Genomic DNA, 13,495 nt, shown 5'->3' with positions numbered 1-13,495 from the left:
TCTATCATTTGCATCTCTCTCAGAATTCCTATCTTCTAAGCTCTTACAACAGCCCATTAAGTCCTGAACACTCAATGGCTTTTTCCAGCCCAAAGTTCCAATTCCCTTCCATAATTTCCCCCAACACAACATGTTCAGGCCAGTCACAGAAGTCCCCCAGATCTTGGTTTCAAATTCTGTCTTAGTTTGTTTTCTAATCCTGTGATTAAAAACCATGACCAAAATCAATTTGGAAGAGAAAGAGTTAATTTTAGCTTACAGCTTACAGTCCATCATGCAAAGAAGCCAGGACAGGCACTCAAGGCAGGAACCTAGAGGAAGGAAGTGATGCAGAGACCATAGAAGAGAGCTGCTTATTGGCTTGCTTCTAGTGATTGCTCAGAATACTTTCTTATACCACCTGAGACTATATGCCCATGGGTGGTACCATTTTCATTGGTCTGGGCTCTCTCAAATATATTCAAGAAAATACCCTCCATGGGCTGAAGAATTGGCTCAGCTATTAAGAGCACTTATTGCTCTTACAGAAGATGGGTTCAGTTTCCAGCAACTACATGGTATTTTAAACATAGTATGTTTAAACTACCCAACTATACATTTATGTGGAGAAATCATACAGCATATGGATTATGTATCAATGCAACTACTATAAAAAAGAATGAAATATCTGATACACAAATATGTAGAATATCTTTGCCCTTGTCGATTTTCTGTTGGTGTAATCAAACACTCTGACCAAAAGCAATATAGAGAAGGAAAGTATTTATTTCATTTTACATGTCCATGTCACAGTCCATCAAGAAGGGAATCAGGGCGGGAAATAAAGGCAGTAGCCTAAAGGAGAAACCATAGACTGCTTGCTGGTTTCTTGGGTTCACATTCAGATAGCTTCTGTGGTGGTTTGAATAAATCCCCATAGACTCATGTGTTTGAATGGTTGGCCCACAGAGAGTGGTACTATTAAGAGGTGTGGCCTTACTGGAGTAGGTGTGACCTCACTGTGGAAGTGGGTTTTGAGGTCTTAGAAGCTCAAGTCTGGCCAGTGTGACATTTCATTTCCTGTTGCCTGTGGATCAAAATGGAGAACTCTTAGCTCCTTCTCCAGCACCATGTGTGCCTACATGCCACCATGCTTCTTGCCATGACAATAGTGGACTAAACCTCTGAAAGTGTAAGGCAGCCCCAATTAAATGTTTTCCTTTATATGAGTTGTAGTGGTCGTGGTTTCTCTTCACAGCAATAGAAACCCTAAGACAAGAGCTTCCTTACACAGTCCAAGATCACCTGTCCAGAGAATTGTATCGTCCACATTGGGCTGCTCCCTCCTACATCTATTAACAATCAAGACAATCCTACACAGACATGGCAACAAGTAATTTATAGAAGTCTGGTTCCAGCCTTGCTCTTTGGTTCTTTGCCATGACATGAAACAGCTTCTACCATCCATTCCTGCCACTGTGAAGTGAACTGTTCTATCATATGGATGGTCCGAAAACCCTTTGAAAGCATGTCTTATTTTATAGCAACAACAAAACACCATGACCAAGGTAACATACAGAAAGAGATTGTTGTGGGCTTACAGTTTCATAAAATGAGTCCCTGACCATCATAGTGGGGAGCACGGCAGCAGACAGGGAAACATGGTGATAGAGCAGTAGCTGAGAGCTTACATTTTTATCCACAAGCAGGGCAAGCTACCTGGAAATGGTGTGGGCTTTTGTTTTGTTTTGTTTTCTTTTCTTTCTTTGTTTGTTTGTTTGTTTGCTTTTTGAGACAGAGTTTCTCTGTGTAGCCTTGACTGTCCTGGAACTAGCCCTATAGACCAGGCTGGCCTCAAACTCATAGCGATCTGCCTGCCTCTGCCTCCCAGGTGAGTGCTGGGATTAAAAGCATGTACCACCACCACCCAACTAGTGCTGGCTTTTGAAACCTCAAGGCCCACCCCCAGTGGCTCCTCTAACAAGGCCACACTTTCAAATCCTTACCAAACAGTTTCACCAACTAGGGACCAAGTATTCAAATGTATGAGCCTATGGGTACCATTCTCTTTCAAACCACCACAATGTCCAAAGGTATACTAGGACCAGAGGGTGGAATGTAGACCAACTTGAGCGCTGGGCTACCTCTGACCTTTTGGGTCTACCAAGTAAAGAGGCCAAAGAGATGTAGAATCCAAATAATGGCTCCTCAGTTAAAATTGGAAAGTTATTCTCCCTTTGTGCTGGGTTCTTGGTGTCCTCAGGCGCTTCAGGCTGGAGATTTGGAACATAAGAACAATCTAAGAGGAGCGGTTCCATTTCTGGTGTTTAGAAACCTCCCCCCTTCTCTGCACATTTCCCACATCCTCAGAACGATGCAGAGACGGTGAGTCTGGGTGCAAAGCAGAGGGGACAACAGCACCTCCGCTACAACCCAAATCTCAGTACCCGCAGCAGCACTTCACTGAGCTTTGTCCTGCCCTTGTCCCAGGAAAGAGTCATGTTCCTAAAGCTACTGTGCAGAATGAAGAGTGAAGACCCTGGACAAGTGACTAGAAATGTCACCCCACGTGAGGAAAAGTAACCTCAGTTACCATGGGGGGGCAGCAGAGGCCAATTTACAGAACCTTAAACCTAGACTAAGAACTCCTGGACTATGCTGTTTGGGTGCTCCAATTCATGTCTAGGATCAGCCCTATCCCACACATGCATAATGTTCCAACACGGACCTGACCCAATGGGCAGAGGAATGGTCCAAAGAGCAGTCAGAGGAGTTCAAGAAGAAAAAGGTTCCAGGACAGTAGGGCAGTCTTTAGGATTCAAAATGTCACAATAGAGAAATTCCTGGTAAGGAAAAACACAGTTATTTGCATACAATCCAGTTCCACCCTCACTGAATTCCTCTTTCCCAACTGACTCATTCACACATTTTATTTCCCTCCTTTTGATATTCTATGCTAAATTTTCCTAGTCTAAAACTGCTCAGAAAAATTGCCTGAACTTCTGCCCCAGATGACATTGTCAACAACTTTTTTTCCATGTCCACCATGCTGGGCTTTTCTGGCATGGAAGAGCTACCTTCTTAATTTTATGGCTCATGAATTTAGGATATTCAGGTATTGTAAGGATGTAATTTGCTGCTATTGGGAAGAATTCCATCCTCTTCTGACAGACCAGAGATACGAGTCATAAGTAATTTCTTAGGGAAGGAGATGAGGGTAGTTACCTTGTTTACTTATAAATTCAAAAGACTTGGCTGTTTAACCCCTATGAATGAGCTAAACGCCAAAAACACTTTTGAACTAGGAAAGTTCAAAAGAAAGCAAAGATTACAGAACAGGAAGAAAAAGGCACTAACTGAGATGCCTGAGCCCCAGACATTGTCCACTCTGGAGGCCGCATAGATAATGCAGTGAACTGGTACAGACAGGAATTTAGATCAACAAAGGAGGGTTCTGAGATTCTCAGAGAAATGTCCTGTGTTTCTTCATATGTATTTTCTCTTAAATTTCCTGACCATGGGCCAGGCTCAAACCTTGGCTTCCTTCCTCCTTAAAGCTGCTGGTAACAGCCCATCCCTTTGTGTGAAATACCCTTCTCTTTTGGGTTAGAATACAATAAAGACATCCTAACATACTCCCCGCAGATAAATCTAAAGACAGTCCTCAGGTAAAGGAATCTACTGACCACCATGAAAGCAAAAAAGAACAGAGGTCACACACACACACAAAAAAAAAAAAAACATTGTATTTACTAGGTTTGGGGGATTGTTACACTGGAATAAATATAAAATGACAAAGGCTCCATCTTCCAGAGACTCCAGATAGCTGGCATTTGGAATCTATCTCCTAGATGGCCACTGGAAGCTCATTTAGACTTATTTTCTGCCACTTTCTTTATCCTGAAGATAGGAGTTACACCCCTCTCACCCAGGTACACAAATACAATCCTCCCAACCCACACCTAAAGCAGAGTCGTGCTGGCCTCCCTTTTTTGCATCAGGAATCTAGATCTCTGAGGATATTTGCACTGGGTGCTGAAAAGAAGCACTCAGCCCACAAGCCTCAGCTATACATAGAAATTGTCCCCTCTAGGGAGTTTCCTCCCAGCAGAGAATCAGACTTAATAACCTGCCTGTGAATGTGTCTCAAGCAACAGAACAGCACAGAAAGACACCAGGAGGGAAGGAAAATGGAGTGTTTATCCTGTCCTACAAAGAATAGTTTAAGGTGGACTAACATGTACAGAGGGTTCTGTATAAAACACTATAGAGCCATCATGATATGTAAGGATCAACCTTATAAAGCAGACATTTCTTCATTTTATTGAAGGAGAAAACAGTTGTGATCATTGATATTCAGAAGTATTAGGTTGGGGTGTTAGGTCTGCCTGACTCCAAAGTGACTATTGTATCCATTACTCATAATTGGTTGCTTCCTGAAGATGGCGGGAGGTCTGAGATTCTCAGAACCGTAAACTAAGGCCCACAAGGCTAGATTTAAAAGGCAAGCTCAAAACAGTAGATAACGGCCCAAGTCACAGGAGAAGAACCAGAGGCTCTAGGGGGCACAAGAAAGCCACAGAGCCAAAGCACAACATGTATAAGGTTATGCCTCCTACCCTCCCGGGGACAATGCAGAAGCAGGTTCTTGGAGGTAGTATGAGTGAAGCTCTGAGTCCAACCAAATCAAACCAACTCTCCTTGGAAACAAATTCCCAGTTCACAAATGGGTCAACATCCAAAGTGACATGGACTCTTGTGCACACACCCAAGTCTGCTGTCATAATATTTATAGACAGCTTTTCTAGTGTCAAGAGTTGGGGCGGGGAGTGATATTATATTGGTTTATGGAAGGTAAGATTGCTTTTTTGTTCCCCTGGGCCCACCTATCACTACCCCCATGAGATGGCATCCCTAGTTACAATGAAATGGGATGCCAAAGGAGAAAGTTTCTGGCCTTTACCGAGTCATCTGGGCCAAGGCCTTTCCTTGCCTAGATAATGGCTCTGAAGAGTATCTGTGCAGCAGTGCTCATGGGGCCCCATCTACCCACTGCCAGTGAGGAAGTCCACCTCTGTCTACATGGATCATTCTCTGCTGTGAAATGTGGGAACTTGCACTCAGCCATAACTATGGGCTGGGATGTAGTTTATATAAACCTCTGTCTAGTTATGTGTAAGGGTGTCTGAATCCTCTTTGCAGGATCTGTTGTCTCCATGTACTCACTAACTCTAGAGGCAGCCATAGGCAATGATTATATTTCTACATGCTGTGGTTCACGTTTACTATTAAAACACTCATGTTAGCATGTGCATTAGGGTAAAGCTCTACCACATGACGGAGTGTGGATAGTCTAACTTAGTGCATCTATTCACTGACTCATTCATTCTTTCAACAAATCTGGAGCAATATGTCCTAGCCACTGATCTTTGCAACAGAGAAAGGAAAAGAAGCAAAACAAGACATGATTCCTACTCTTATGGAGTTTGGAATATAGTGGAATAGATGGTAACTGTCCAAGGAATTATACAAATATGGATGAAAATACAAATAAATGCTATGAAGAAAGGAAGAACATTTACCATTAGGAAAGTGTATAGTATTTGGAGAAGTGTTTGGTCAAGACCGCACATGACTTTGTAGACCACATTCATAATTCCTTCTTTTGAGAGTAATAGGTATTATTGGAGATTTTTGGTACAATATGATATTATCAGATTTAACTTTGAAAAACTTTACTCTGGTAGCTATGTTTTTAAAAAGTGGTTGGAGGCAACTGGACAATGTGCAGAGAGTGAGAGGCTTCAGAGCACTCAGTCTCCCCCCCCCCCTTCAAGACAGGGTTTCCTGGAACTCACTCTGTAGCCCAGTCTGGCTTCGAACTCACAGAGATGCGCCTGGCTCTGCCTCCCGAGTGCTGGGATTAAAGGTATGTGCCACCACCGCCCAGCAAAAGCGCTCAGTCTTAAATGGGATGTCTTTATCAAACCCCTCCCCTCAATGCTGAGAGATTTATGTGGAAGAGGAGACAGAAAGATAGTAGGAGCCAGAGGTGGTGGGTGACTACAGGGAAAGAAACAACACCTTCCAGTTACAACAGATACATCTGTTCACTCATGGAGACTGTGACAGCACACATAAGACCTGCACAGGTTTAAGCCAGACTATCCCAGTTCTAAGAGGAGGACACAGACACAAGGTCACAGGAACACATGGACATCCACTCCTAACCAAGAAGCCATTTGCAATTGAGATCTGCTGGGAAAGGGAAAATTAATTTTCTCTTGAAGTGTCACTGAATGTATCAACCACACTGCAGGGCAGGCCCCATGCCCAGGAGTAGTTGGCAAACACAAAACAAACTCCATGGATTTTTTTGTGCACATTTTTGGCATGCTTTATCTTATTGATCTTCTTCTTTAGTTTTGATTTTTATTGTTTTGTGTTGTATTGTTTTTCTTGTTTTGGGAAAGAGAAGCAAAGAGAGAGGGAGAGAAAGAGAGAGGGGGAGGGAGGGAGGAAGGGAGAGAGAGCGAGAGAGAGAGAGAGAGAGAGAGAGAGAGAGAGAGAGAGAGAGAGAGAGAGAGAGAGAGAGAACATAAGAGAGCGTGAAGTTGTGTGAGTAGGGAGGTGGGGAAGAAGATGGTAAACATGGTGGCTGGGAGCGCAACTCCATATACATGGCTGGACTAAAAGACTTCCAAACACAGAAAACTTACTGACAGACTAGACATGAGGAAGAGGGAATGAAGATGACTGTAGGCTTCTGAATTGCAGAACTGGATATTTGAGAGTGCCATTAACTAAAAGAGAGGGAAATGGTATAATAGAACACAGCTCTAAGAGAGATTACAGCTTGGCCTTACATTATTATTATTTGAGCCGTATTTCAATCAGGTCAGTAAAAACGAAGATGTGAGATGCAAACCATGACCATGGATGCATGAGATTTCCCAAGGAAATAGATCAGCGGTAGAGAGAGAAACGGGCCCAAAGTCACCTTAAGACATTCTCAAAGAGATAGTAGAAAAACAAAGAAATGAAGTTAATGGAAGAAAGTCTCGACAAGGAAGAAGTGGACTGAAGAGCCAGGTAAAATAAGAATTGAAAACATCCTTTGTGTTTACTAACATGAAGGTCCCTATGAGTTTGGAGAAAGAAGATTCCAGCTGTTTATGGGAAGTTGGAGTAGGCTGAGACAACTCTTCTGAGAAATTTCTTTGGAAGCAAAGACTGATAACTAGAGGAGTGCAGACTTGGGAGTGGCATTACTTTAAGATAGGAGGAACTATTTCACCTGCTACTAAGATGCAGCCATTTAAAGGAAAAAGGTTTACTGCACTGGAGAGAAAATGGAAAGACAGGAAGACATAAACTATGAACCACCCATGGAAAGCATGGTCCCTGAAAACAAAGGATACATCCTCCACCATTTCAGACAAGAGGACCAACAGAGGAGCTAGAGGAGGTGGTGTGTAAATAGAGTGGCAGGAAAAGGAGGTGCGGCATGTTACTTGCATTTTCTCAATGAAATATATGACAAGGTTATCTGCTAAGAGTAAGAAGGTGGACATGGGGACTGAAGGTTGGAGAAAGGAATGAAGAAGCTTTTAAATAGCCATCCTGGAGAAGGAGAGGCATTGAAAAATTGTGGCAGACCTGCAAAGCAGTGATGAGGGCTTTAATGAGGTCAGTTAGTGACAGCCAGGGGAAGCAACTGGGCTTTAGAGGAATAGACGATGAGACTTAAGAACCAGGGGACTCAGGTGATGGCTGGATAATCAACTTATACATTGATATCACCGCTGATGATGTCAGTCCTTGTGGCGGTAGGTGGGGAATGAAGGGAGACAGAAACCAAAGTCTTCACTGAGAGAGTATGTGTATTCTTTTTCTATAGCTGACCTAACAGATTGCCACAAACTGGGTGCCTTAAAACAACAGTTTCTTCTTTCATAGTTAGAGAGGTCATAAATTCTGAGTCTGGGTGTTCAAATGCTTGCCTGTTTCTAGAAGTTTTTTTGGGGGGGGAATCTTTCCATGACTTTCTTCTAGATTCAGTGATCACCAATAATCCTTGATGTGCAACAGCAACACTCCAATCTCTGTCTGTTATCACAAGACTGTGTTATCTCTGTGCACATCTGTGTTCAAACTTCTCCATTCCTTAAGAACTTTAACCATGGGACTAGGTCCACTCTAGTGTAGTATGACCTCATTTTACCTTGGTCTAATATGCAAAGATCCCATGTTTAAATAAGGTCATGGGTACTTCATATGTACTTTGGGGTTCGCATCTCAACACATCCCCTTAGAGGGCACATTTCAACTCACTACAGAAGATATGATCAGGCAACTGGTACATGACAGCAATGGGGAGTATCTAATATTGCCAAAGTGATATAAGACTAAAAAAAATGGTGGCTTGTACAAGAAAAAGCAAATGCTCTGAAAGTAGCAGTCAGAAACAAGCAAGACTCAGACTCTTTTTTTTTTTTTAGTTAGTGCAAGAGGTTTATTGGGGGAAGGGAAGAGCGAAAGACTGAAAAACTGTGTCTAGGTAGGGACTTGAGAGAAGCAGACAGACAAAGAAGAGAAGCAAGAGAGAAAAAGAAGAGACAAAGAGGGTAATGAGAGACAAGAGACAAGAGAGGTAAAGAGATGTAAAGAGGTACAAGCAAGACTCTTAAGCAAACTCCTGACCACACGGTACTGGAAAAGGCAACTTCTTCTAGGTCTCATAGAGGAAGGTTGCAGGGGAAACAGAGTCCTCCAGCCAGAGCTAGGTTTCAGTTAGGCCAAAGGGCTTGAAAAGGCCGGTTGGGGAGAGCTGACAGAGTGGCAGCTTGGGAAGATAGAGAAAAATGGGCCTAGATTGACTGACGATAAAAGGAGAGCAGTTTGTGAATGAGTGTGAGGGGGGATATGGAGCTTACATTTTGGGAGCTGACATGTAGGGCAGAATGAAGTAATTCCCAGGCACTTTGAAGAGGTTGGCTCTAGGCCTCAGCCTAGTGGCTAGAAATGTCTGTGTTGTTCTCTGCCAAAATTGATGGACTCTTAAGACTGTGTACACTGCAGGCTCTGGAACACTAGCAATTCTAGGGACAGCCATCTCTGCTCCTTTGTGTCCTAAAGTGGATATTGGGATGGGGCCATCCATCAGTTCCCTAGGGATGTGCTACCTTCCTCATATTAAAAATGGAAAAGTGCACTAGGAGGAAAAGCACATTGGGAGCTAAAGTGTAGACATTTACTTCTCTGGCTTTTGACTATGAAGATATCAAAATATTTATTTGGAATCTAGGCTGTAGACCTTAAAATGGCACCCTACACCCCTAAGCCCTGCATGCATCAGACTAATACTAAATAATCAAGAAGTGGAAGATGTTAGCTGACATGTCAGTCTAGGCAAGTACTCAGTCACTACCCACCTCTTCTGAAAGGAGTAAGGTAAGCATGAACTTTGGAGTGGGACTACATATGTTTAAATTCTACTTCAGGCACTTGGTAGTTGTGTAACCTCTGACAACTAGCCTATCTGTACTTCAATTTCTTCATCTGGAAAATGGAGACAATAATAATTCTTACTTCACAGAATTGTTGTCATAGAAAACTAAGTGGCATCACCCATATTTAGCACTATTCACAACAGGCAACTTATGGAATCTGTTTAGGTACCCATCAATAAATGACTATCAGTAAAGAAAATACAACACACACACACACACACACACACACACACACACACACACACACACACACACACCATTGGAGTTTTTATTTGGTCAAAAGAATAGAATTATGTCATTTTCAGAAAAATGGATGGAGCTGAAGATAATTATGTTAAGCAAAATAAGCCAGATTCAGAAAAAAAAGTACTACATTTTATCTTATGTACAGAATCTACGTTTTAGGAAGATATGAAAGAAAAAGGGGGATTAATTGGGGAAAAGGAAGGGGATGGGGATGGAGGGGCATATGAGAGGGTAATGAGGGGTAAATATGATTAAAGTATATTTCATGTATGTGAAATTATCATAATGAAATCTATTATTTTATGTAATTATTATATACTAATAAAAGCTTTCTATTTGGAGAGGAACGGAAAGTTAAGTGACAATATATGCAAATATATAAAACAGTACCGGATGTCTGTTATATTCTAGGTAAGTGTTTATTTCGATGTTTATTCTCTCTCCTGCCCTCCCATTTAATCACTTGATACCATTTTGCTTGTTAGCATCTCCATGGCTTTGGACTCTGACCTAAATGAGCACTTCTCAACCTTCTGCTATGTTGTGCTCTTCTTTGAGTCTGTTTACCTCTAGACTGCACAAGCCCAGAGCTTTCAACAGTTTTCCATATGGTGTTGCTGCTGTTACAGCAGCCTAGTAACTCACTTTTGGACATCTTGCACTTTGTCATTGTATCTCAGTTTAAATGGGCCGTCTAGAATGGATCACAGTGCTCCAGGTAGGATGTGACAAGTGTAGGGAAGGGCAGAACCATCACTTCTCTTGTTCTGGTTCTATACTTCTATTAATGCAGCCTAAAAATCTAATTAGCTTTTTTGGCAGCATCATCACTCTGTTGGCTCACACTGACTTTACAATCAAATCAAGGTCTTCTTCACATATGCTCTTGTTAAACTAGGCAGGTCTCTTCTAGCCTGTGCTAGAGGAACAAACTACCTGTAATTGCTAGGGATAGTCCAGTGCAGCAATCATAGCCAAGTATGGAGAGAGTTTAGTTACAAAGAAAAGACAGTCCAGACAAGCTGGTGATACTTGAGGGTCATGGAAGATGTTACCAGTTTCTGCCCATTAATGATTTTCCTCTTCTTCCTTACTTACAGAATACTAGTTGTAGTCAAAGAGGTGTAGGTGGATGTCACTGGATATTGGATATCGTTGTGAATATAAAAGCAAAGGCTCTATAAACTGATCTGTGCCTTTAGTCTTCTTCCCATTCAGTGTCTAGAATACAAATATGAAGCCCAGAGCTGAAGCAGCTATCTTGTGATCCTAAAGAACAATGCAAATGAATGAATGCCTAGAATAAGAATAGTAGCGATGAAAAGCTAGAATCTTTCTGTTGGGGTGGGTGATAACCACACTATACTCTTCAGGCTAGCTTCAACTGCGTTGTCCTCCCAGCTCATCCTCTCAAGCTAATGGGACAACACCAATGCACCACCACACCCAACAAAAGCCCTCGTGTCAAGGATGCCATTGACTTGCCAAAGTAGCCCTGGATCAAGGAAATTTTGTTAAATGATGCAAATAAATCTTTATCTGTTTAAGCTACAACTGTAGATTTGTTTATTATTTGTGGCCAAAGACATTCCTAACTGAGACAAAGCAATGAAAAACTAAGGATCCAAATGAAGGTCAAACAGGACTCTAGAAATCAAAAGAAGGGACTACTTAGAAATATATATACAGGCAATTGGTCTCTCCAGGAGGGGTCTGCAATGGAGTTAAGATCCAGGTTCAGGCTCAGTTCTTCCTCCCTAGATGGCAGGGTAAAAGAACATTACCAGGCCTGGGCCTTACTAGGGGCTAAGTGTGAAGCTGGGACTTGAGTATAGGATGTGAGACTGAAGGCTAGGAGTCAGAAGAAATGGGGAATGAGGCAGAGGATCAGGAAACTTGAGACGAAACTCAGACCAGCAGCAAAAAGACAAACTGGTACTCTATTCCAGGTTGGGAGTTAGGACATGCTGTGTTTACTTTAAGCCTTCTCATCTTAGTATAGGGGTGGGATGTAGACCAAAGAAAAATTCCTCAGATCATGGAAGGAGAAGGTGCCCCCCAATGTGATACAAGCAGAGCCTGACAAGCTTTGACTCAAGCTGTTCTTTAGCCATCCTAACCCTCTCCTTAGATCCACCCTTCCTTGCATGCTCATCTTCCCTGCTTCTGCCCAGGACTTTTAAAAGATCCGGCTTTAACAGCCAGGCTCCAGTGTATGGACACTGGTCTCTTTAAACAGTTCCCACTTTGTCTTCTTCCTATTGTAAACATCTCACCGTGGAAACCTTTCCCTCCTCCTTCTACTCCAAGTTGTCTTTTCCCGTGTCCACTTTGAGAGTGCTCTTTCTAGGTAGTGTGTGTCCCCTCAGGCATGGCCACCCTTCAGCCTCTGGCCTTTATTTGGGGTGCAGATAGAGAGCAAGAGCTAGGAAAGAAGGCTGGCTGGAGCTTATCAGTTGCAAGGATTTGGTGTGCTCCAGTCCCTCTTCTCACCCGGGCTTCTTTGCTCCAGCAGAGGCCAATGATTTCCCCACCCCCATTCCACTTTCCCCTGTAATCTAGCGTGAGAGAATGAGATCCTCCTCTGACTGTTAGCATGCTACCACTTCTCGTTTGTGTGTGCCAGGTGCTGTGTGCGTACACCATTGTGATATTGTGCTCCTATGAAAAATGGACCTCTGTGAGACACTGTTCTCCTTGTGTGTCCCCAGAGAGAGGGAGTCTTGCCTGAGTGACTTCTCACAGAAAGCTCCAGAGATGATGGCCTAGGCTAGGCAGGCTACTCTTTCAATTAGCAGTAGAGGGTGTCAATCACCATGGGCCTGCCAGTCAGCTCTAAACTAGGCAACTGTAGCCATTAGCCTTCTTTGGTAAACACAACACTGACTCCTCCAAAGACTAAACAAAGAATGGCTCCCCAAAGACAGTTCCTAGGTGGGCAGAAGCAGGTCTGCTGGTGTCACTAATGAAGCTCGTTAGTTGCACTCTTCTTCACAGAACTTGTCTCCATCCCTCACGTCTAGGCCAATCCTAGGTCCTTTCAGTTCTACCTCTTTCATTCTTCTCGCACATGCATTTCTTCTCCCCTCCCCCAGGTGATGCTGCCTTTATCCCGCCCTCAATGCCTTTCACTTGGACTCCTAAACAGTCTCCTAACTATCTCCCGGTCTCTGGGTGTGCCCCCTCCAATGCAGTCTCCAGGCCTCAGCCAAATCAATCCTTTGAAAACACAAATCTGGTCATGCTATTTCCTCTCAAAAACTTTCCGACATCTTCTGTGGCTTCATGTAGCCTTGGTTAGGATAAATTCCAAGGCTCTCATGATTAGGTTCCTGCAAAATGCTCAACTTCCATTTTGGCAGTGTTCCCACTTTACACCTAGCCACAGCAAACTGCTTTGTAGGTTTCTAAACTTGCCTTCCCTGTCTTTGCTTCTACACCCTTATACATGACTTCCCTTCTTCTGGGATACCCTTCATAATCACTTCCTCTACTTTCTGGTTAGCCAAAACCCACTTCAGCTAACCTCTTTCCATCCTAAGACACACATTATCCTCACCTCTATATCACTGTTACCTAATATAGCACATGGAATTTAATTCACATTCTCTGACCTGGCTATGTCAAAATTGCCTCTGAGGAAAGCTTTCAGAGTTAACTAGTCCATCTCTCTATGGAAGGGAGACCTGGCATTGGTGCCACTCTTTTCTAATTGGCTACAATCCCTTCTTTAACATGTCTACTTCCCCAATTCAATT

This window comes from Peromyscus maniculatus, chromosome X (genome assembly GCF_049852395.1).
Source record: "Peromyscus maniculatus bairdii isolate BWxNUB_F1_BW_parent chromosome X, HU_Pman_BW_mat_3.1, whole genome shotgun sequence".
Taxonomy (NCBI): Eukaryota; Metazoa; Chordata; class Mammalia; order Rodentia; family Cricetidae; genus Peromyscus; species Peromyscus maniculatus.
The sequence above is the reverse complement of the archived record's forward strand: the minus strand, read 5'-3'. Positions refer to the sequence as shown.